A 24033-nucleotide genomic window follows, 5' to 3' on the forward strand; every position below is an offset into this window, starting at 1 on the left:
AAGCGCATGATGTCACCTCATTCCCCTGAATGACCGACACAAGCTGAGAGCTGCCTATCACCTTACAGATGAGAAAGCCTCCAGGGAGGGGACTGGTTTAAGATGGCACGGTGACAGAAGCAGGAATCGGGCACCTGAGACATGGAGCTGCAAAGACACGCTCCCTAACCTTAAGGGGCTTACAACTTTATATGGGCTCAATTGTGTCTCCCCAAAATTCATATGTTGCCGCCCTAACCTTCAGGTACCTCTGGGTGTGACTGTATTTGGAGACTTTTAGGAGCTAATTAAGGTAAAGTGATGTCATGTGGGTGGGTTTTAACCCAATATGACTGTGTCTTTGAAAGGAGACCAAGACCCAGACCCCCAGAGAGGGGAGGCCAGGCGAAGCCACAGGGAGGAGAGAGAAGATGCCATCTTCGAGGGACGGAGAGCAGCCGCAGAAGGAAATCAACCTCGCCCACACCTTGATCTCGGACCTCCGTCTCCAGGGCTGAGAAGAAATGTGTTCCTGCCGTTCAGGGCGCCCAGTCTGTAGTACTGTGTTATGGTGGCCCCAGCAGACTGGGACACCACCCTGAGAAGCCAGGCATGAACCTTGCTCTTTAGCTCCTAGAGTAATAGGGATTCTGACCGAGCTAAACAGGGTTCTACAGGCGTGAATACAGATGCCCGCCTCCCCCGGCCCTACAGAGCCCCTTCGCTGTACTGGGGGTGCTGTGCGTCCCGGGAGCCTCTGGGATGGTCACCTCCCCAACCTCACGCGCAAGGAACAGCTCAACAAATGCGTATTTCAACCTGGAATGGTGGATGGACGACCAAAACTCCTCATCGGAGCACATGTACAGAGTTCCTGCGGTAACTGGCTTAGAGAGGGATGCCGGCAGAAAACCGGGAACCTTGAAAGAGAAGTGGCCCTGAGCATCTGCAGTATTGCCAACGGTTACGAAACAAAGTCTGACAGGAGAGAGGTGGCCGGTTAGCTTTTCCAACATGTGGGTCAGGCCAGCCAAGAAGATGCGCTGCGGGGCTGCTTCCCCAACGCATTTACAACCTGTCTTTGTTCACTTCTGCTCTTGAGGGTCAGGGGGTCACGTCGGCTCAGCATCCCTTCGTGTAGAATCTTACGCCACTTTCCACGAATAGGCTCAGGCTGCATCTTTGTAGGTGCTCCCGAGGGAGGACAAGGGAGGAAACCTTTGGGCTGTGCTCCCATTCAGCATCTTTGACTCCCCTCCCCACCCAGCCCCCACCCCCCACCCCCAACCCGCTAGGAGAGAGGGAAGCGGCTTTCCCGATTCAGGGCATGCACCTCGCCAGGCACGGGAGATGCGGCGAGCTCCAAGCCTCTCACGGCATGGCAGAAGTCAGGACCACAGAAGAGGGGTACACAAGCTGCCCTCTGCCAGTAGGTACAGCGTGGGGGCTGGCCAGTCGGACAGAATGCCCCTGCTGTGCCAGGACTCAAGGGATGGAGTCCCAGGGGATCTTGGGGGGCTGGGCTGAGAGGGGTGTGGAGCCTCAGCACAGAGCTCCAGGGGACCGTTAGCTCCTGAAGCACTAAGTACGGAAATGTATCGTGCCTTTAAGAACCACTGTGACCACCCGTGTGCCAGGCTGGAAGGGCAGCCCTGCTGGTAGGTTGAGCACCTCAGTCCCCGTTCAGTGGTTCAGTTCATCTGGGACCTTCCTGGTTTTCGCCTGGCCCAGCCTGAGCCCCAGGAACCTCCTCCGTCCTGGCCTGTGTGCTCCTGTGAGTTACCTGGGAACCCTCGACGGAAAGCTGTCTCTGCCAAGGGCTGGCGCTGGTTCCTTCCCCTGCTGAGAGCGCTCCACAGGGAGAGGGTCAGAGCAGAGTCAGATCGGCAGGGCCCTGAGGGGGTTCACCCCTGAGCCATCCCAGCCCACCCCGTGAACACCCTCCTCCTTTAGCTGGCTGAAGTCTGCACGGTTCCAGTACCCTCGGGGATCCTGGGCAACGGCACCTGCTCCCCTCTCCACCAGCACTGTCCTCAAAGGCGTTCCCCAGGTCTTTCCAGGCAGCACCATGTTCCCCTGCTTGCAGAAACTGTCACCTGTCTGTCCCCTGCTGCTGCTTAGCTACTTCTTTCTCACCCTTCTGGCTCCCTGCTAGGAGGCCCCCTTCTCAGAGATGCCTGCCCAACGAGGCAGGGGAGTCGAGGTGTCCTCCCTGAGTGTTTCCGGGCCACACACTGTTATTACATGCGTAATGACTTTCTCCCCCAGAACGGGAAGTTCCCCAAGGGCGCAAGCTCAAGGGCCTGGCAAAGGGCGGACGTTCTACAAATAAAAGAAGGACAAGACTAGGCAAGCGACCAAGAGGACGATGCTAGTAGGACAGAGCCCTTTCTGATATGATTAGGTGACGAATGGCTGTCACCTCAGCCTTTGCCTCTGTTCTCTGTGTAGCGGAAAGCGCTGCCTTCAGCTCTCCACCGCAAGCCTGGGCACGTGGGGAAAGGACTAGAGACTAAGCGCTCGGTAATTACCATATGGCTGTTAATTGTCTATTAATTCACTCCACACTCCTTCCCTTTGGGACCTGGGGCACGCCAGGCACTGTGGAGGACCAGGGGCACCATGATGTGTGAGACAGACGAGAGTCCTTCTCTCCTGGTGCTTGGAGTGGAGAGTGGATCCCACTAAACAAGCAGGAGATCATTTCAGTTAGGGAGCGACATAAAGAAAATAAAATAAGCGGTAATGTTTTCAAATGTGTATATGTTTAGAAAGGGGGGATGACTGAGTCATTCAGTGTGAATGGTCAGGAAAGATTTCCCCAAGGAGGGGACAGTTGACCTGACACCTGAATGATGAGAAGGAGCCAACCTGGTGGATACCCGAGGGAAAAGTGATCCAGGTGGAGGGAATAGCCAGTGCAAAGGTCCTGAGGTCAGAAGAAAGCTGATGTGTTTAAGCAGCAGAAAGAAAGGCAATAGGGCAGTTTTTTTCTGAGGAAGAGGAAAGGGCCCTGTTGTTTCTCTGTTCCCTGTCTCCTCCCACTGGCTTCCTCTTCCTCTCTGATCACCACAAGACCCTTCCTCCCCTCTTCTGAGTGATGTCTTCCTTTGGGTTTCCTAGACTCTGAGATTTGAAGCCAAATGAAAATGAAAACATACTGCCAACAAAAATGCTTTTAAAAGTGACACTCATTTTAGAATTTCTAAAAACACAGGTCAAGCTAGTCCCATGACTTCCAAATGAATGGGATTTTTTGAGAAGCACGACCAGAAACTGAAGCTATCTGTCTATGTCAGGGGTTAGCAATCTTTTGCAAAGGGCCAGATAGTTATTATTCTGGGCTTTGCAGGCCGTGGGGTATGTGCCACAGCCACAGGCGGTATCTAAAAGAATGAGCAGGACCACATTCCAGAAAAATTTTATTCACAAGAACAGGCAACAGGGCGATTTGGCTCCTGACCCCTGATCTACTTCATGATGATAAATATCATTAATCAAAACACATTGCTCCTTTAGCTCTAACTGTGGGCCAGACAATCAGGATACTTCCTGGGTGCTCCTGTCTCCTGGTATGAAGCAGACATGCTGTACCAGGTACAATGAGGAATGAACCTGGAGCATCTGACATGTACCCCACCTGTGTCTACAATTAGTGGTACAATGCTATAAAATCTGAAATTCCAGTATTAAAATGTTTTTTACTTACGAAATATTCTCCAAAGTCCAAGCCTAAGCCAGTTTGGCCTTGCGCAACTTCCTGGTTCTCTTTGGTAGATCTGGGCAGACTTCCAAACTGTAGGTAGGAAGGCGAAGTTCTGCCAGGTGGCGTGTCCCATGAAAGCAAGTCTCAAATGAAATTGTGCAAAGCATTTATAAGCACGGTGCAAACATTTATAAGCAAGCAGACACAGAAGCAGGCAGGCAAACTCTTCCTGAAAGTCTGTGAGGTCCCACTCTCTGTCCCTTAGACTCTCTGCAATGGCCACGTGAAGCAGACATGAATAAAGGAACAGCAAGGTTTAGCCAACCCTCTCCGTGGACCAGAAGCAAAACCCCCTGCCCTAAGGTGGAAGGGATTCTCATTCAGGGTAGGACCATGGAGAGGGTGTGGATGCTGGGCTCACTGGGCTTCTGTTCCCTATCCGTGCCCCGCATGTACGCCTGCACAGGACACCTACCCAAACCGAGATCCAGAATCACTCACACCAGTGACAAAGGAGCCAATGATCAATGAAATTCAGGTTTTCTGTAGCAGCACTCCTGACATTGTCATTCTGAAGCAAGTCCTTCCAACCTGATAGCTCTAGTCTATCTTAAGATCTACTTGCACACACACCTATTATAGAGTTTCAGTAAATTATACACGTCACATACTTCTCTTTTATTGAATTAGTGTTTCTTAAAAATTCATCCCATTTTTCCAGTTACTGATATTGAATTTTATTAAATGGGAGGTAAAATAAAATATATGACTTTTCAATTTTGAAATTGTGGAATCCATGAATTTTTTATAGGTGAATAGTCATATTTAAAAGTTTAAGATAATCCTTAAACATTCTTCATAGGAGAATTGTACTACAAGAAGAGAAAACACATCTCTCCATGTAAGAGCTCCATTTTAGCTAATACCTTTGTAAGGAACGATGACCTATAATTTACAGACAGTTATAAACATGAATGCAAGAGGTGAACTGACCTCAAGCAGTCTTTCTATCTCAGCAAAATCAGGACATGAGCTTAACAAGAATGTAGGGCATATGAAAAATGAGAAACAGAAGAGAGACAGTTTGCGGTGTTTCTAAGCTTATTTGCACAAAAACGCAATGCACACTGAACAGTTTGGGGGGATCGGGTCCCATACCCCACAGGGAACAGATGACAGATTTTTACCAAGTGAAATGGTCGGGACGATACACCGATTTATGAAACTGGATATGTGCATTGCACTCTGGAAGAGATGCCAAAGGACAACTGACCCACTTAGTCTTTGCTGCACACAAACAGCCCAATACTCCGTGACCTCAAGTAACAGCCATTTGTTAGGAGAGCCCGATGCCAGGGGCAGCTGGGGGAGAGGGGGGACTGGAGGGGACACTCTGCTCCTGCAAGGGCAGGGTGGCTGGGGACTCTGTTCTGGGCTGAGCCGGGCTGCGACACTTTAGGCGGGGCAGCTCTGCTCCACGGGGCTTTCATCCGCCCTCAGGAGCTGTGAGTTAGCCTAGGTATGTCGCCGTCACGCGGATGGCAGAAGCTAAAAAGGACAAGTAGAAACACAAGTGCTTTCCCCAGTCTGTCCTTGTATCTCATCGACCAAAGCAAGTCACAAGGCCAGAGTCATCAGAATCCACAGGTCGGGAAACATACTCCGCTTTTTGGTGCGAGAAGATAAAGTCACAGGACAGAGGGTGAAGGAGGGGACCGAAGACACAATCCACAGCTCACACCGTCATGAACCCAGAGGGCAGCACTAAGTGTGCCCCAGAGTTTGCTTTCTAAATCACTGACCAAGTCCATACTTGGCTGAGAAGAAAACAGAGATTCTCCCACTCCAGGTCTGCTATAAAAAGGTGAGAGTCTGTCTACCTTGGGCTTTGATGTAAGATGGATTTGATTTTGGCTGTGTGACCCTGGGCAAATTGCACTCACTCCCTCGTGTGTCCCTTTCCCTGGTGACAGTGTCCTGCTTCCTCTCAGGGAACTTCCTTGCCCTTGGAGTGATTTTTGTAAATATCATGATTATCAGGGGTGCCGGGTAAACATCTGCCTTTGGCTCAGGTTGTGACCCTGGAGTCCCAGGATCAAGCCCCACATCGGGCTCCCTGATTAGCGGGAGTGTGCTTCTCCCTCTGACCCCCTCCCTCTGGTGCTCTCTCTCACTCACACACACTCTCTCTCTCTAATAAACCCAATCTTTAAAAATAGATATATGATAGGTAGATAGAGAGATAGATGATAGATAGGTAGATATATATCATGACTATAGACATTATAATGGGCATTCGTGAACTCTGTGACCCTGGGACACTCATTTCTGGGCCCCTTGGTAAAAATGGAGGAAAATTAGAATCGATAGCTCACCCTTCCAACACCACAGTTAGCCAAGCCGTCGCGCCTCTGATTCTGACTGCAAGGGAAGGTCTTCCTTGCAAACAGGAAGCCCTTTCTATGAGGCTTAGAGCAGCATCATGAGGAAGAGCACAGGTCCAAGGCTGGACTGCCTGAGTCCGTGGTCCCGGCCCCACTCTCATAAGCGGGTGTCCCGGGCAAGGCCTGAGACCTCCCGTGTCTCAGATTCCCCATTTACCAAGCAAGAGTGATGTTCCCTGCTGCACTGCCTTCTCGTGAGGCTTAAATGAACACACGATACTACATTTTCTTCTAATATGTTCAAAGCAGTGCTCCCGTTAGGCTCTGGGAGAGTTGGCATCTCGCAAACTTAATCTGGATGTTTATGTTCTCCACCCTGCGTTCACATGGTGACGGCGTTTGGGTCAGTTAAGTGAGGCTGCTCTCTGCACAATGGACATTTTAGGGGGGCTGGCCACCCAGATCCGCTGACCTGTCCTTCGGTCCTTATACTCCATGGACACTTATGTCAGAGAGGAAACAGAACAAGAAGTGTGGCCTGGGAGCTCTGTGCTGCAAAAGAAGTCAATCCTGAGAATGTCGAGCGGCAAATCTGCGCTCCCCCAGCTCCTCTTGGAGCGATGCCCGGCCCCGCTCCCCCAGCGACTGGGCACAGACAGCAGCACCTCCTCCGTTCCCCCAGCCGCGCTCCAGCCTCAGGTGATCTGCATCAGCGTGGACATTTCCCATGACTCTTGTCTTCTTCAAATGCATTTGGCACAGTTACAACCTCTCGTGGATGCTACGGGGTCCCCCAGGCACGCAGTCCACTTTCCCTTTCTGCTTCCTACCAGAGCTATTCAGTGCAGGACGGACCCAGACCACTTCAGCCATCGGGAGCTCCTTCTGCAGCCGGGACAGACCTGGTACTCAGTAGCTACTTGTTGGAAGAAGCAGAAATTAAAGGAATAAGTGTCTCCATTCTCTACTGTGAGCAGATAAACGTTTACAGGGACATCTGAGGGACCAGAGCCCTGATTTGAGATCTATGTGGGCGTCTCTGCAGGAGTTCCCAGGATGACGTTTAACACAGAATATTGGAGTTAAAATGACTTTAAAGATCTTTTATTCTGTCCCCTCTCTCGTTTTACAGATGGGGAAACTGAAGCCCAGAGAAGATAAGCACGTCCACCAGGCAAGCAGGATGATGAGGGCATAGAGATCCGTATTCCCTAGCAGCTTTTTTTTAAAAGAAATTTTATTTCTCTGACACAGAGAGAGAGAGAGAGCACAAGTAGGCAGAGCAGCAGGCAGAGGGAGAGACAGAAGCAGACTCCCCCTGGAGCAAGGAGCCCAATGTGGGGCTCGATCCCAGGACCCTGGGATCAATGACCTGAGCCGAAGGCAGAGGCCTTAACCCACTGAGCCACCCAGGCGCCCCGAAGAAGAGCTTCTTAAGAGAACAAAAATGTCCAAAGACCAAAGGGGTCCCCCTAGATGCAGTGAGTGCTGTGTTGCTGAGGATGTCCAAGCACAGAATGAGAAAGAACTTACAGTGAGGAGAGACACATCAACACAGGGGCAGGAGAAATGACTAAAATGATAAAGACAGGGAAAAACAAAACAAAACAAAACCCAGTGTTGAGAAGATCGAGAGCAACTGGAACTCTTAGCCGCTGCCTGTGGGAGAGGTGACGGTAAAGCCAGGCCAGAAAACGTTAGTCGGCAGATTCCAGCAAGGTTAAGCTTACATCTACCTTATGATCTAACAAATTCACTCCTAGAAATAGACTCCACAGAGATGGACCCGGTTCACCAAAAGACATCCGTGAGATGTTCACAGCAGATCATTCATGATAATCCTTGTTTCTTCTCTGGGTTCTCAGTGCTTAGCATGTTCAGTTATCAAAAATTCACCAAGGAACAGAGTTGTGATATGTGTGCTTTCCGAGTACATATAAATTTTTTTTTCAAGGGGCACCTGGGTGGCTCAGTGGGCTAAGCCACTGCCTTCAGCTCAGGTCACAATCTCAGGGTCCTGGGATCGAGCCCCGCATCGGGCTCTCTGCTTAGCGGGGAGCCTGCTTCCTCCTCTCTCTCTCTCTCTCTCTCTCTCTGCCTGCCTCTCTGCCTACTTGTGATCTCTTGTCTCTCAAATAAATAAATTAAATCTTAAAAAAAATTTTTTTTTCAGTTTAAGAAAAGGTTCACCATAAAAAGTTTACACATAAACAGGAGCAACGCAGCTGTTGGCTCTTGAGTCTCTGATTTAGAACCAGCGCCTGGTTACAACGTTGGATAACAGAACTGGGTGGAAACCCAGCTCCCCAGCTCCGAGTAAGGAAAAGGGATTGATACTTAGTGCACGATTCCTGCGTGCAGCATGCACACAGCCGCACACAGCCACCGATCCTCAGGATAGCTCTCAGGGAAGGAATTACTGTGTTCATTTCTGCAGCTGAGACAAATGGGGACCCACAGAGGAAATGAATTCAAGGAAGATCCTACAGCTGGTCAGTGGTAACAAAAGTGTCATCTGGTCCCAGGCCTGTCTGATTCTGAGCCCATGTTCTTAAGCTGTTCCACAGGCTTTAAATGCAAATATGGTTCTTATATGAGCGTGGCACAAGTGTAAAAATAAACGATAAGCCCCATGCTGAGAAATATTATCCAGTTATCACTGGCTTCCGCTGCCGGCAGCCAAGACCGCTAATCTTATTAGGGGATGGCTGTCCTGGCTGCTTCTGGGCATGGGCACAGCCAGGGTGACACAGACCTGCCTCCTAGGGTTTTTTCACCAAAGCAAGTGGGAGGAGGGTGTGGAGTGGGGGAGGACAAAGCGAGAGGAAGGTGAGAACCTGGGTGAGGCCGGGATGCAGAAGACGGGTCACAAGACTGGTGAGCTGTAACCCGGGAGTCACGACCCCAGCAAGAGCCACCTGCCTCTCCTGTCCCTCACCTCCGCCCTCTGCCTGCAATACCTGTTGTAAAAGGCAGGGGGCAGACATTTCCTAATCCGACAAAGAGGATGCGACTAGGTGAAGGTCTGCCTTCCAGTACTTTTTGACCATTTCAATTCATTCTCAAGAGTTGAAAATTGTGGGGGAAGGCGGTACCTGGGTGGCTCAGTCCATGAAGAGTCTGGTCCTGACCCTGGGGTCCTGGGGTCAAGGCCCATGTTAGGTTCCCTGCTCCGTGGAGTGTCTGCTTCTCCCTCTGCCTCTGCCCCTTTCCTTGTTCCTGTTCTCATTCGCTCATTCTCGCTCTCAAATCAAAAATAAATAAATAAATTAATTAAAAAAAAAAAAAGGTTGAAAATTGGGAGTTACATGAAGGAAACTTACATGTTTATTGCTAAGAAGCCAGTCTGAGAGGGTTCCTGCTACGGAAGAGGGTGGCCAGGCAGGGCACAGAGGAGTTCTAGGGCCATGACAGGACTCAGGACGACGCTGTATTGGTGAACACACGTCCTGATACATTTGTCCAAACCCACAGAATGTGCAACACCAAGACTGAATGTAACGTAGGGATTTCGGTTAATAACAATACATCGATATTGGCACATCAGTTGTAACACCTGTAACAGCCTGATGTATGCAGGTGAATGACGGGGAAACTATGGGGCTGCCCCTGGGAGTCTATGGGAACTCCCCATACTTTCCACTCCATTTTTCTGTAACCTGAAATTGTGCTAAGAAATAAAGTCTGTTATTATTATTACTATTATTATTTTATTTATTTATTTATTTTAGGGATGAACTTGGTGAGTTTGTGGAAAAGTTTGGATTTCTGGCTTCATTGGAAAAATCTGGGAACACGAAGCCTGCTTTCTGGGTCTGCTAGGGTTCAGCAACAATCTCTCCTATGCCAGAAGCATGGCTTCTTTTTTCTGGGGCTGCTGCTACTAAAACACCCCAATTTTGCCCGAATGAGGCAGTGTCACCCTTTCATGTTGCCTATCTGGCCTTTGGGGTCCTCCGAGTTTGGGATGCCTGGGGTAAGATCAGCAATTTAGTGTAACGGTTTTCCAAGTGGGTTCCTCCGGGGCCCTCCTCCCGGGGGTGCTGGGGCCAGGGAGGAGCTCTGGGCTCCTGACTGCTCCTTCCCCTGATCGGCTGGACCTACTGGACTCACTGTGTAAGGCGAACTCCAGTAAAGCTGAACTAAAAAGAGAATAAAAGCCTAACAAACAGCAGGTCTGTAAGATGCATTTGGAAAAAGAGACCCCTTCACCAAACTCTTCAACTTTCAAGATGCTCATTCCTGTTAGACAGCGTGGGAAGGCCGATGGAGCCCCGTGGGCACCTTGCCACTTCGGGAAAACAGGCAGGGACCCTGCCCCAAAGCTGCTGCCAGGGCTCAGGAGCGAAGTCACAGGCTCCAGGCTGGGAGCACGCGGGCCGGCAGGTTGGCCCTTTTCTTTCTGTGAGTCGGCCACAGGTCACCCACCGGCAGCACCCCAGAGACGTTTATAAATGACTGTTACGTGCCAGACACTGTAGAGGAAGCTGGCCGTTGTCCCCAGGAAGCTGGTCCTCTTGGTGGAGAGGATGACTATGTGACAGATAGCTGGAGGACAGCGTGCCGGGCACAGTGAGAAGGTGGGCACGGGGCCAGAAGGGCCCAGGAGGCGGCAGGTCACCCAGAAGCAGAGCTACGGCTCGGAGTCCAAACAGGGCTGATTCTTGAGAAGCGAGGGGACACCTAACCTTGAGGCAGGACCTCCTGGCAGAGGGCGTGGCACGGGCCTGGGTGCGAAGGACCACGGCATGTTGGAAAGAGGCTGTGGCTCAGGAGCGCGGGTTCGTGACTACTGCCTGGACAGAGCGACGGCTTCCTTCCTACCAGCGAGGAGGGAGCCCACACAACTGCTTAGTTCGACGGCTTTAGGGGTGGAGGCGGGAAGGGAAACCTAACCCTCGTATCAGATCAGCATGGCCCGTGCCACCTCCACCTGTCTCTGCTCTGTCCTCGGGTTTGTCCGCAGCTCCCCGTCCTGCCATTTGTCACCTGCTGGAGTGCGTGGGTAGGAGCGAAGTCACATGGGTACGTCTGCTTGTCACCTGTCCCTCCTCTATGATCGATTAAGGTACGCCGTCCGACCCGTGTTCTTCACACATCAGCTTCATACTCACCTCCCAGGGGCGGGGCTGGGGAGACTTTAAATCGGGAGTTGTTTCCAGATCCATGGCTTGGGGGATAGAGGAACATAGCAAAATTATACACAGCGTTTTGTCAGCATGGGCATTTCTCCTGGGGAAAAGTTCCCAAGCTTTCATCAGAACAGGTAAGGTTAAGGCCCAGCCCCATGTTCTAGAAGGAACTTGAGGTCTCAGGAAGCCCTAAAAGCAGACTGAGGAGTAGGGATCGGGGCTCTGCTGACTCGGACCTCAGAACACCTCAGGATGTGGGGTGACAGTGAAGGGCGCGGCCTTGGGACCCATTATTAAGATGGGAACATCGTGCGAAGGGAGCGAAGCGATGCAGGGTGAGAAAAACTTCAAACGACCACCTTCAAATGACCTTCCAGCAAGCTGCCACCGGTGGCCTTGCTGACGTATCCTTCCCACAGGGGACGGGTCCTTTCTCTGTGAATTATAAACCAACCGTTGTGACAACTGTCTGTGTGCAAAAGTAGACAGCTCCACATAGCAGACATTCGGGGTACACCCTGCGTGCTCTGTTTCTCTGATAGCCCGGTTTCTTCAGAGTCCCCTTCTGCTGGACCAGCTTGGCCATGTGTGGGGTGAAGTGATTATCCGAGAGCGCTCGCTTTCCCCGGAAACCCTCCACTGTGAGCCGTTCTGCCCTCACTGGCCTCGAACCCGAGGTTTCCTGTAAGATTTCATTTGATGAAAAGGGTTTGCTGTTAGAACGTCTTTTTTAAATCTAGTAACATAGTTCCATTGTACTTTGCATAATTATTATGTCATGGAAATGAGTGCAGTGGGTCAGGGAAAGCCCCAGTACTGGTAATAAGCAGGGCAGAGCAGCGGCTTCTTCAACCAAAGATGGACGCTCTTCAGACTTAAGCCCAGACTCTGTGCTCAGTCATCGGGGAGAAGCAAGTGTCCAGAGACACAGAAAGCTGCTGGAGGACCTCCTCCATAGACCCCGTGGGTTTGCAACCTGTAAATATCTGTTAGCTTACTCTCCCCTATTCATCACCTCACCTTGCTATCAGTCAAAGGTATGGAGTCTCTGCAGACTGGGAGTCAAGGCACGGTAGGTCCGTGGGGTGGGGCCTGTCTTCGAGTCGGGGTAGCAAGTCTGGGAGGAACGGAGAACACTGCAGGCAGCTGTCCCCCCATGGAAGAAACAGGATTTGGGACTGGGAGATCTGAGTCTGCCACTCATTAGCTACGTCCCCTTGAGCAGGCCACAGCCCCTTCGTGAGCCTTGGTTTGTAGATCTGTGCAATGAGAGTAAAATCAATCCCATGCAGGGGTGTCGTGAAGGTCAGTCTCGTGCATCCTTCACCCCTGGGTGCCCCGACTCCAGCCTCCAGAGAGGTACGGAGATTGCGAGGACAGCCCTTGCCCTAAGGGGGCTGCCAGTCTATGAAATTAGCAGTTAGAAAACAGTGCAATGGGCAGCGAGCGCGGGCAGTCGGGCCAAGAGAGCCGAGAGACAGAGTCTCTGGGAAGAAGAGGTGCAGATAGATTTGATGAGGTTCAGGAATGTTCCCTCTATCCCTATACTTTGAAGCGTTTTAATCAGGAACGGATGATGGATTTTGTCAAATGCTTTTTCTGCATCAATTGAGAGGACCATGTGGTTCTTCTCTCTTCTCATATTAATTTGTTGTATCACATTGATTGATTTGCGAATGTTGAACCATCCTTGTAGCCCAGGGATGAGTCCCACCTGGTCATGGTGGATAATCTTTTTAATGTGCTGTTGGATCCTGTTGGATAGGATCTTGTTGAGAATCTTAGCATCCATATTCATCAGTGATATTGGTCTGAAATTCTCCTTTTTGTAGGGTCTTTGCCTGGTTTGGGGATCAGGGTAATGCTGGCTTCATAGAAAGAGTCTGGAAGTTTTCCTTCTGCTTCAATTTTTTGAAACAGCTTCAGGAGAATAGGTGTTATTTCTTCTTTGAAAGTTTGGTAGAATTCCCCAAGGAATCCGTCAAGTCCTGGGCTCTTGTTTTTTGGAAGGTTTTTGATCACTGCTTCAATCTCGTTATTAGATATTGGTCTATTCAGGTTGTCGATTTCTTCCTGGTTCAATTTTGGGAGTTTATAGTTTTCCAGGAATGCATCCATTTCATCTAGGTTGCTAAGCTTATTAACATATAACTGTTGATAATAACTTCTGATGATTGTTTCTACTTCCTTGGTTTTAGTTGTGATCTCTCCCTTTTCATTCATAATTTTATGAATTTGGGCTTTCTCTCTTTTCTTTTGGATTAGTGTGGCCAATGGTTTATCGATCTTACTGTTTCTTTCAAAAAACCAGCTTCTAGTTTCATTGATACGTTCTACTGTATCTCTGGTTTCTACCTCATTGATCTCAGCTCTAATCTTGATGATTTCCCTTCTTATGTGTGGAGTTGGTTTGATTTGTTATCGATTCTCCAGTTCTTTAAAGTGTAGGGACAGCTGGTGTATTCTGGATTTTTCAATTTTTTTGAGGGAGGCTTGGATGGCTATGTATTTCCCCCTTAGGACCGCCTTTGCTGTATCCCATAGGTTTTGGACAGGCAAACATATCAAAAAATGGGCAGAAGATATGAACAGACACTTCTCCAATCAAGACATACAAATGGCTATCAGACACATGAAAAATGTTCATCATCACTAGCCATCAGGGAGATTCAAATTAAAACCACATTGAGGTATCACCTTACACCAGTTAGAATGGCAAAAATTAACAAAACAGAAAACAACATGTGTTGGAGGGGATGTGGAGAAAGGGGAACCCTCTTAACACTGTTGGTGGGAATGCAAGTTGGTGCAGCCTCTTTGGAGAACAGTGTGGAGATTCCTCAAGAAATTAAAAATAGAACTTCCCTATGACCCTGCAATTGTACTCCTGGGTATTTACCCCAAAGATACAGATGTCCTGAAAAGAAGGGCCATCTGTACCCCAATGTTTATAGCAGCAATGGCCACGGTCGCCAAACTATGGAAAGAACCAAGATGCCCTTCAACGAACAAATGGATAAGGAAGATGTGGTCTATATACACTATGGAGTATGATGCCTCCATCAGAAAGGACGAATACCCAACTTTTGTAGCAACATGGACGGGACTGGAAGAGATTATGCTGAGTGAAATAAGTCAAGCAGAGAGAGTCAATTATATGGTTTCACTTATTTGTGGAGCATAACAAATAGCATGGAGGACAAGGGGAAATGGAGAGGAGAAGGGAGTTGGGGGAAATTGGAAGGGGAGGTGAACCATGAGAGACTATGGACTCTGAGAAACAACCTGAGGGGTTTGAAGTGGTGGGGGGGTGGGAGTTTGGGGGAACCAGGTGGTGGGTATCATGGAGGGCACGGATTGCATGGAGCACTGGGTGTGGTGAAAAAATAATGAATACTGTTTTTCTGAAAATAAATAAATTAATTTATTAAAGAAAAAAAAATAGAAGAGGTGCAGAACTGAGCTCTGAGCCCCTGAAGGCACACCCTCATCCTTACCGACTCTCCTGTCTCCTCCGTTTTCTGCTCCGCTCCCCTGACGTTCCCTCAGTCTTTGCCAGGCTCCCCTTTTCTGGCTGTTTGTTTGATGTAGGTTTTCCAGGATTTTCTCCCACATCTTCTGTTCTCATTATACACACTCCTCCTGGGTGACGGAAACATTCATCACAGATTTGATTACCATCTCTATGCCGATGGCTCCTAAAGCCATATCCCAGTCTGGAATGCTGTTTTTAAGTCTAGACCCAGAAACTTCTAGGTCTAGACTAGAAGGGTATATGGGTCTAGAGCTAAGAACCTGCTTCTTTTCCTCGACCTCCGCACGATGCTAACAGAGTAATGCTAACAGAGTCCACTTAACCTGCTTCTACTTGACAACACCTGACTCTCCTCTCTGTGCAAGGAGGGGCATTGGGGATTTAACTGCAACGTGACAGAAAATGAAGGCTGCTAAGAGACATTGACGGATCGGGCCGAAAAGGTTTCTCCTCCCTGTATTAGTTTTCTGTGGCTGCAGAACATAGGACCATGAACTTGGTGACTTTGCTAACACAAATTTCTTATCTTGCACTTTTTGTGGATCAGAAGTCTGGGCGTGGGTTACCTGGGTCCCCTGTTGGGTCTCAACAGGCTGGAGTCAAGGTGTCGGTTGGGCGGGGCTCCCACCTGAGGCTCTGGGTGATTCTGGTCCTTGGCAGAATTCTCTTCCTTGCGAGCTGGGGACTTCATTGTCTTTTTCAATGACACAAATGTCAAGATCCTTTCAATCCGGAACTTGTGTTGCTGAACCTTTTTAACCTACTGGTTTTCATCGTGTTTCATTCCCCCTGTGGTACGCGTTTAAATCCCTTCATGAGTGAGTCGGCAGCATAATGCATGAACTCTTTTTCCAGTTCTGGGTCATCTGTAGAGTTGAAAAGCACAATTTCTTCCTTTTCACCCAGACACGAATCAAGCGTTTTAGGGACAGCCTGAAGAACTGAGGTGTTTGAGGTTGGCATAACAATGTCAGTATCTGACAGTTTTTAAGAACTTACTTCCTCGAACGAGCGCCCATGCCTCGTGAAAATCGAGACATGGGCTGCTGTGACACCCTCTCTATCCGGAACCTAGTCATTCTCTTAAAAATGGAAATGAGATTAATGAGAAATAATCTCTCCTCAGAAAAATCTTGCTGGTTCTTAGTCAGGACTAAGGATCACAAACCGTCTGCTAAATTCATAGCCTCGCGTTTTTGGGAGATGGATGCTGTTAGATGTGTGCCTGGAATATACACCTTCCTCCCCTTCCTGAAGCTCTTTTAGAGTGTTTGGGAACCTCGTTTAAAGATCCTTTCTCAAGTGTCCTTCATGTAAATAATTGATGTATATGAATATTCTTCCTAACAGATTTTCTAAAAAAATTCACTTTTCCAAAACGGCAAGTCAGCGAGGTCCTAACCACGTTCCCAGATGCTAGTATTTATAACCCACGAGCCTCCCGAAGACGGCTAAATATACCAGGCTTGTGAGATATTCTCTGGAACTGGGAACTGGGAAGAAGAAAGGCAGGTAAATCGCGACCTGGAGTCAGCTGGGATGGAAATGAGGCCACTTGTTTTTCTTTGTTCTTATTTTGAGTCAATCTTCCCCTCCTGTTTCTGAAGCTCTGGAATGAGACGGTCCTACTTCCATTTTATTCTGAGGAGTGCATCGTCCTTATAGTAAGATCCGAGCAGCCCAAAGGAGATGTCGATGAACTGGAAGCCTCTCTGGTTGTGCACACTTATTGTCAGAAATACACTTTGATTCCTGTAATTTACGTTTTGTTGATTCTGGACTTCATCAAGACCAAAGCCCACAGGGCTTTCGCCAGGCACCAGAGGCGTGTTTGGATAGTCAGAGCCTGTCCATGTCATTACAATATCAAATACTCATTGCATCTGAGAATTAGCTGGGGTTTAGGGTAGTGGTTTGTTTTTTTATTAAACCCACATGTCCATGGCATGAACCAGGCATGGGCACAGCCCAAAAGCCAAGCTGAGATAAACAATGATGATATGAGGCCGGTCCCACCAACCAGATGCCATGTTACCCAGGTCAAGGACCTTGGGTAGTTTTTTTTTTAAAGCGTCTTTCTTTCTTTCTTTCAATTTAAAATATAAGGCTTTTTAAAAAGTAGAAAGCATTTTTAAATTTCAACTACAAATCTTTTTTTGAAAAATATGAAGCATTTTTTAAAATAGAAAGCATTTTTTAATTTAAAATATATTATGTAGACAAGTTTAACAAAAGACTGTAAAGTGAACACCCACGCAATGCCCTGAGCCAAGAAGTAGACTACTGGCGGTCCGGCGGAAGCCCCTCAATATTCTTTACGGTAGCGCTCCCCACCCTGCTCTCAAGAGTGGTCACTTTACTTGTATAGATTTTCCTTGTGGGTTCACTGCTTGTAGCTGCATCCGTACTTTTACCTGTTTCTAAACTGTTTGAAAGTGGAGCTCCATTGTATTATTCATTGTGACTTTGCTTGTTTTTTTGCTCAGTACAGCAAGAGTCACCACATTGTTGCATACCTCTAAAATATTTCTTTTCTTGCTGTCTGTGCACTACACAGTGAACATTCGGTTTTCATCTGGTTCTTGGTAATTAGGAAAAACCCTGCTAAGGACATTCTTTTCTATTTATCTTAGCGTGCATAGGAGGGAACGTGGAACGTTCCGCTTTCCTCAGTGATGCAACATCATTTTCCGAAGCAGGGGTACTGACACATTCTAGTTACCAGAAACAGAAGTTTCTAAATCTCTACATCATAGCCAACACTTAGTATTGTTAGTCTTTTTCATTCTAGCAGTCACATTGGTGTTAGTTCCATCTCATTGTGATTTTAATCTGTATTACCCTGGTTAACAATTAGGTTGAGCACTTTCCATGTTTACTGACTATTTGGATATCTATCCCTCTGAGGTCCATGTTCACATCTCCACGCCTTTTTCCCTTACCTGGTTGCCTGCCTTTTCTCAATTATTTTTTTAGATTCTTTATATATTCTAGGTACTAGCCCCCTTTTTTGAAAAATGCCACATACGGTATGAATATCTTCTCCTACTTAGTGGCTTGCATTTTAATTCTTTTTTATCTTTTGTTGAACGAGACTTAAAATTTTTAGTACAACTCAATTTATCTCGTCTCCTTTATGCTTACTGTTTTTTTTTTTTTTTAAATCCTATTTAAGATATCTACTCTAAACTCATTAAGATGTTTTCTCAGGGGAGCTTGGTTGGTTCAGTCGGTGGAGCGTGCGACTCTTGATCTCAGGGTTGTGATGTCAAGTCCCATCTTGGTTTCAGAGATGACTAAAAATAAAATCTTTAAAAATATGTACATTTTTTCCTGTAGTATCTTCTGAGAGCTCAGTATTTGGCCTTTCCTGTTAGTTCTTCAGGCCACCTGGAACTGATTTTACATACAGTGTGTGAAAGGGGTATCTCGGTTGTTTCCAATATGGGGATTTTAACATCCCATGCAACTCAAACAGTGTCCTTTACCCATTGGTGCCTCTGCCACGAGCAAGTCTGTGCATGTGAGGTCTGTCTCTAAGTTCTCTGTCCTCCTTCATGGGCTGATTTTTTTTAAAAAAGATTTTATTTATTTATTTGACAGAGAGAGATCATAAGTAGGCAGAGAGGCAGGCAGAGAGAGAGAGTGGGGAGCAGGCTCCCTGCTGAGCAGAGAGCCCAATGCTGGCTCCCTCCCAGGACCCTGGGATCATGACCTGAGCTGAACGTAGAGGCTTCACCCACTGAGCCACCCAGGCACCCCCACTGGCTGATTTTTTTTTTTTTTATCTTTGCATAAGTGCCACACCACCTTGTTCACCAAAACACTGTGATGTCTTGCTATCTGACCAAAAAAAAAAGTCCTCTTACATTTTTCTTTTTCTGCAAACAGCAGCTTGCCAAATTGTACAAAATAAACATACAAAGATTTTGATTGGGATTGCACTGAGCCTATAGCTTAGTTTGGGAAGAGCTGACATTTTGAAACTATTGATTTTTCCAATCTGAGAACAAGGCATAGCTGCCCTTCCAATATTCTTCAGTATTCCTCAGGAAGGTTTGAAGTTGTATTCTAAAATATCCATGCACATCTTTCATAGAGTGATGGTTAAGGAATTGGTGGTTTTTAAGATCATACTTTATTTCATGTCTTTTAAAATTCCATTTTTAACTGTATTGTGCTAACATAGAGAAATATAATTTTTATGTATTTTTCTGTTCCAGTAATAGCTTAAAACTTTAGGATTTTTCAAAAGATTTTATTTATTTATTTGACAGAGAGAGAGCGAGAGCGCACAAGCAGGGGGAGCGGCCGACAGAGGGAGAAGCAGGGAGCAGGGAGCCTGACGCGGGGCTCTGGGATCATGACTTGAGCCCAAGACAGGTGCTTAACCAATTGAGCCACCCAGGCGCCCCAAAACTCAAGAATTGTTTTTTATGTATACGTAGTAGCATCTGAGAAAAAAGACAGGTTTTTTTCCCAAGTTATGTGCCTTTTATGTCTTTGTCTTCACTGTTGCCTCAGCTAGGACCTTCAGTACAGTGTTGACTGCACGTACTAACTGCCCCTTCTTTCAAAGGGAACCTTCTAATGTTCTACCATTTAGCATAAGGTTTGCTATCGATTTTGTGTTGATTTATTTTATCCAGGGACTCCCGGAAAACCTAAAGTCCTTAGAAGAGGCCTGGGCATGGTTCAGAGCTCCTGTGTGGAAACAACAAATGTGGCTGTTAGTCCCATCAGCTCTCTCTGGTTCCTTCTAGAGGAAGCTGCCCTCATTCAAAGACTGTACTGGTGCAGGCCTTCTAACTGGGACCCCTGCTTCCAGTCCGGTCCCCCCCCCCCCGCCCCACGGCTGTGAGAGCACGCTCCAACATGTTATTCGGACCATGTGACTCCTCTCTAGAAACCTTCCAAATCCCAGCCTAGTTGGTCAAACGTCTGACTGAGAAGGCCCTTCATGATTTGGTCCCTACCATCTCTGGAGTCCTTCCATCCAGTGACTTCCTGTCCACAGCACCCTCCCCCCTGAGTCATCTTGAACCACTTAGAGTTTCCCAAGTGTCCCTGTTGACCTTTATTTCCTACGAAATAGGCCTATTTATAGGCCTGTCATGAGAAGTCAATAAAATCAGATGCAGAACCAGAATGAAATCCAGATGACCGACTGATTATCTATTAATGTCGTAAATGTTAAGACTGACGGATCCTGAGGATATCAGTCGGGTTGGGCTGTTAAAACAAAATACCATAACCTGGGTGGCTTAAACACAGAATTGTTTTCTCGTAGTTCTAGAGGCTGGGATGTCGAAGATCAAGGTACTGGCCAGTTCAGTTCCTGGTGAAGGCCTTCTTCTTGGCTGGCAAATGGCCTCGTCTTGCTGTGACCTCACAGGGCACTGAGAGACAAAGGGAGGGGGAGAGGGAGGAGGAGGGAGGCAGAGAGAGAGAAAGCTCTCTTCCTGTAAGGACACTAATTCTGTACAATGACTCTGCCCTCATGACCTCATCAAAACGTAATCACATCCCAATGCCCCCCCCCCCAACCACAAGGGGGGAAGAGGTTTCAGATAGGAATTTGGGGGGGACACAATTCAGCCCACAGCACTGAGCAAAGCGGGCGATGATTTGTTAGGGTGACCCAGCCGCTTGTCTAGCATTTAGCGCCCGTGAAAGCAGGCGTTTCGTGTTCCAATCAAGATACCCTATACATAAAACACTAACTAACATCTGCACTTTGTTTGGGTGAAAGTGAGGAAGATGGACAGTTGGAGAGTGTTGGGAAATGGTGGGAGAGACAGTTCGTGGAAGGGTCCTGTATTACAAAAATGTATGGATTTCATCCTCTGAATGAGGAGGATTATGAGAAAAGAGATTCACACAAACAGACATGCACCCGCAGTCGGCTGTTAGCTTTAAGAGCTATACAGACGCTCATCCTAATGATCCCATTTGGGGAAATTATCCTAAGAAGATAATCCAAAAAATAGAGAGAGGTATATGCACAAAGATATTTATTCCATTATCTATAATAATAAAACCTGGGAGAAACCCACAGGGGAATACTTAAGTAGCTATTAAATAAATGCTCGTTGAATGAACCAACAAATACTTCCTGAACATAAAGCAGCAATTAAAACAGTGAAGTCCAGGTTAATAGCATGGAAAACTCACTGAAGTAGGCAAAAGAAACAAAATATAAAATTATAATGACACAACACGGCAACTCTACAAACACAGTGACAAAGATGGGCCCAACCAGAAGCAACGGCAGATAGACACGACCACGCCAGTAGTCCGGGAGGCACAATTTATGTGGCACTGACATACCATGTTTACAAAAGACACTGCCATTTTACAAACAAAAAAACAACCCGTGAAAGGTAATCTGGCTCGCTGCACAACTAGCTTTTCTTTGCAGACAGCCCGAAAAAGCACTTGGCTTTCAGTGAGAGTGAATGGATGAGATATTTGGGGTCAGTATGGTGGAAAGAAGATTTGCCTTACAGGGAAGCCCGGAACAATGGTAACTGGGCGGAGCAGGGTGAAGGAGGAGCGGCTTGGTGTGTTCGATGAGCTCCATGCTTGGGGCCAAAGTACCCATCGTCTCCAACGCAGAAGGAGAAAGAGGGCCCCTGTGCTAAGAAGCCAAAGAGAACGTGAGCAGTATGATGACGGCTGAGCCGATCCGTGCTTAGGCTCATCGCAAACAAATGCTGGAAAGAAAGAGAACCGGGTACTTGGCAAGAGTTACGCCATTATGGACTGGATATTGCCATTATAGCTCACCCAGTAATAGGTTTCCTCAAGGTGAAGTTGTCAAACTCAGAGCTAGACGAGGAGACAAGGTTCAAGGGGGTGAGGTGATTCAGCTGGGGTGTACGGGGCCGGTGGGGGTGGGATGTTCATCGCTGCAAGAGAAACTCGGGCTTCAGAGTCATGCGGGCCCAGTCTCTGCCTCCAGAACTACCACATTCTAGCCATGTCTCTCTCAATCATGCATTCCCTCAGACAACATCAAGTTCTCCCACACATGGATTCAGGGTCCAGGAGGTAGTGTGACCCGTGTGCTGAGAGATGAGGTCTGGGCAGGAATGGAGGACAAAGTGAAGCAGGTCCTCCCGCAAAGTGGATCTGAAGCTGAGAAGGAAAGGTTGGAGCTGCTGCCATCTTGGCGGACGCATACACGAGAGCAAAGCCAGCGCAGTGAGAGGGCCAGCTGTGCGGTGAAAAACAGAGAAACTGGGCCTTGGAGACATCACTGAAGCCCCAGGATCAAGTTCTAGAAGCCAGACCTTCCTTTGGGTTGTTGAGCCAAGACGGTCCTTGTGTTTGTGTTTTTGTTGGTTTGTTTGTCTTAAGTTAGAGTGAGTTCTATTTTCCTTAAGAGGGTCTGACTTTGGTTTTCTTTTACATGCTACCCAGAGAGCCCTAATAGAACAACCTCTCTCGTGGAGACAGAATGTGGACACAGGCTGAGCTGAGCTCCCGGTCCTGTGGAGCTGGTTTAACAAATGTTGGATTCTGTGTCCTTTCTTTCTCCCTCACAGACGTTCCATCGCTTTCTTCTTCCCTCGTTCCTTTCCTCACCAAGTTTCCCCCTTCCTCGAGGGCCCTGTCTTTACAAGATCCTCTTTGGGTTGAAGCACAGGGACAAGGAATTCTCCCCTCCTCCTTGTAAAGCTCTGGCACAAGCCTCAAGGAGCTCCGCTCCAGAGCTCACCACCGCCATTGTGCGCTTCTTCGAAGTCGGACCATACGAACAGGGACCCTCATGGATGTACAGTTTCACCCCGAGCTCTCACATCCAGATTTTCGTGTGGTTCACGTTTAGCTCTGTGTCATGGCGGGGCAAGGTGTTCTTACCGTCATACCCATGTCTCAAAGGAGGAATCACAAGTTCACAAAGGGGAGATAAGTTCAACAGAGTAAGCTCAGAAAGCAGGACAGCAACACAGACCCCCGTGTGAAACCCACCACCCTTCCTTTTTCTGGCCACGTCCTTCTTTAAGTAACATGTTCATGTGCGTGGATCCCGTGGTGCTCCCCCCAGAGCCCCTCCTCAGGGTCTCTGCTCCAGATGCTGTACACACTGGTGTTGACCTTGACAGCCATCTCCCTCGCTAGGAACTGCTCTCAGGAGCAGGGACTGCCCCACCCACTCAAGGTTATATCCCATGGCCACTGACTGGCCTCTTGGCTTCCATTCAGAACAGATGGAAGGCCACTGCAGCCCCAGAGCTCCCTGCAGAATCTGGGCATCTGCTGGGTTTGAGAGGGTCATTGTAAGGGGACAGCTGCTGCACAAGATCAATGTGGGCCGTAGAAGCCAGCTGATCTGAAGGTGCTTAAGGCATCTATGGTGAGCAGGGGAGCAGGGGGGATGCCTTTGGGTTGGCCGAGACTCCAGTCACAGCTGCATCAGAGGGCAGCTTCTCCCTCCCAGCCTTCCCTAATTCCTGCAGCGATCTCCTGAACACATGCCCCAGCCAACTTCCCACAGGTGACTCCCCACCTCCGAGTGTGTGTGTGGGATCTCCGTCTAGGGCGGTCGGGGCGGGACGTGCTCCCGGGAAGCAGACTCTAACATCGGATGTTCGAGCTGGAGCACTTGCTGGCCAGCTAGCGGTGAGGACCCCTTCACGGGAGGTAGGGGATGTCCTCACAGCCCCTGGCACGTGCTGGTGCGATGGTGCAAACCGCCACTGGTGGTGAACTGGGATAGGATACCACGCTCCTGCTGGAAAACACTTCTAGAGCAGGCAGAGAACGGGAATCGGAAAGACAGTGGGGTCGGTGGCCGCGGCAGAGCACCACCGATCTGAGGAACAGAGACACACACTTGGAATGAAACAAGGAGCAGGGTTCTGTTCTGGGGGTGACTTGCCACAGATGCGCTGTGGGGCTGGACCCGCAGTGGCAGTGGCTGCTTCCTGATTTGGCTGGTTTCCCTCTTGGCTAGGACCGCAGTCCTGAGGTTCCGGAGCCAGAAGCCCCCCTGATGGCTCCGGGGAGCACCTGGGGCTCAACCAGATCTGTTTCCTCAACTCTTCCAAAGTTCCTGCAACCAAACGCTAGGCGATTGCGACCTAAGTCTGATTTCAAAACCCATGTTCTGTCCTCGGCAGAAGGATTGAGGTCCTGTTACCTAAGACTAGCTTAATCAAGGGAAGAATGAGCAGTTGGAGGGAACTGGAAGGAGAAATGAGTTCAATGTGAGGCACAGGGAGCCCGGGGTACCTAGTAGGACAGCCATTGGGCTCACCCCGCAGAAATCCGAAGGGGAGGGGCTGGTTC

General features: G+C 48.4%; 1 non-coding gene across 1 annotated transcript; it reads right to left on the reverse strand.

The window, feature by feature from the left end:
• Positions 1-16667: 16667 nt before the first annotated feature.
• Positions 16668-16777, reverse strand: LOC123391524. The gene has a single exon (XR_006606233.1). It is a non-coding gene; the product is annotated as a small nucleolar RNA SNORA48 (small nucleolar RNA).
• Between the last annotated feature and the right edge of the window lie 7256 nt (positions 16778-24033).

The sequence above is a fragment of the Mustela putorius genome, unplaced genomic scaffold (assembly GCF_011764305.1).
Source record: "Mustela putorius furo isolate JIRA1106 unplaced genomic scaffold, ASM1176430v1.1 tig00000228_pilon_pilon_pilon, whole genome shotgun sequence".
Classification (NCBI taxonomy): Eukaryota; Metazoa; Chordata; class Mammalia; order Carnivora; family Mustelidae; genus Mustela; species Mustela putorius.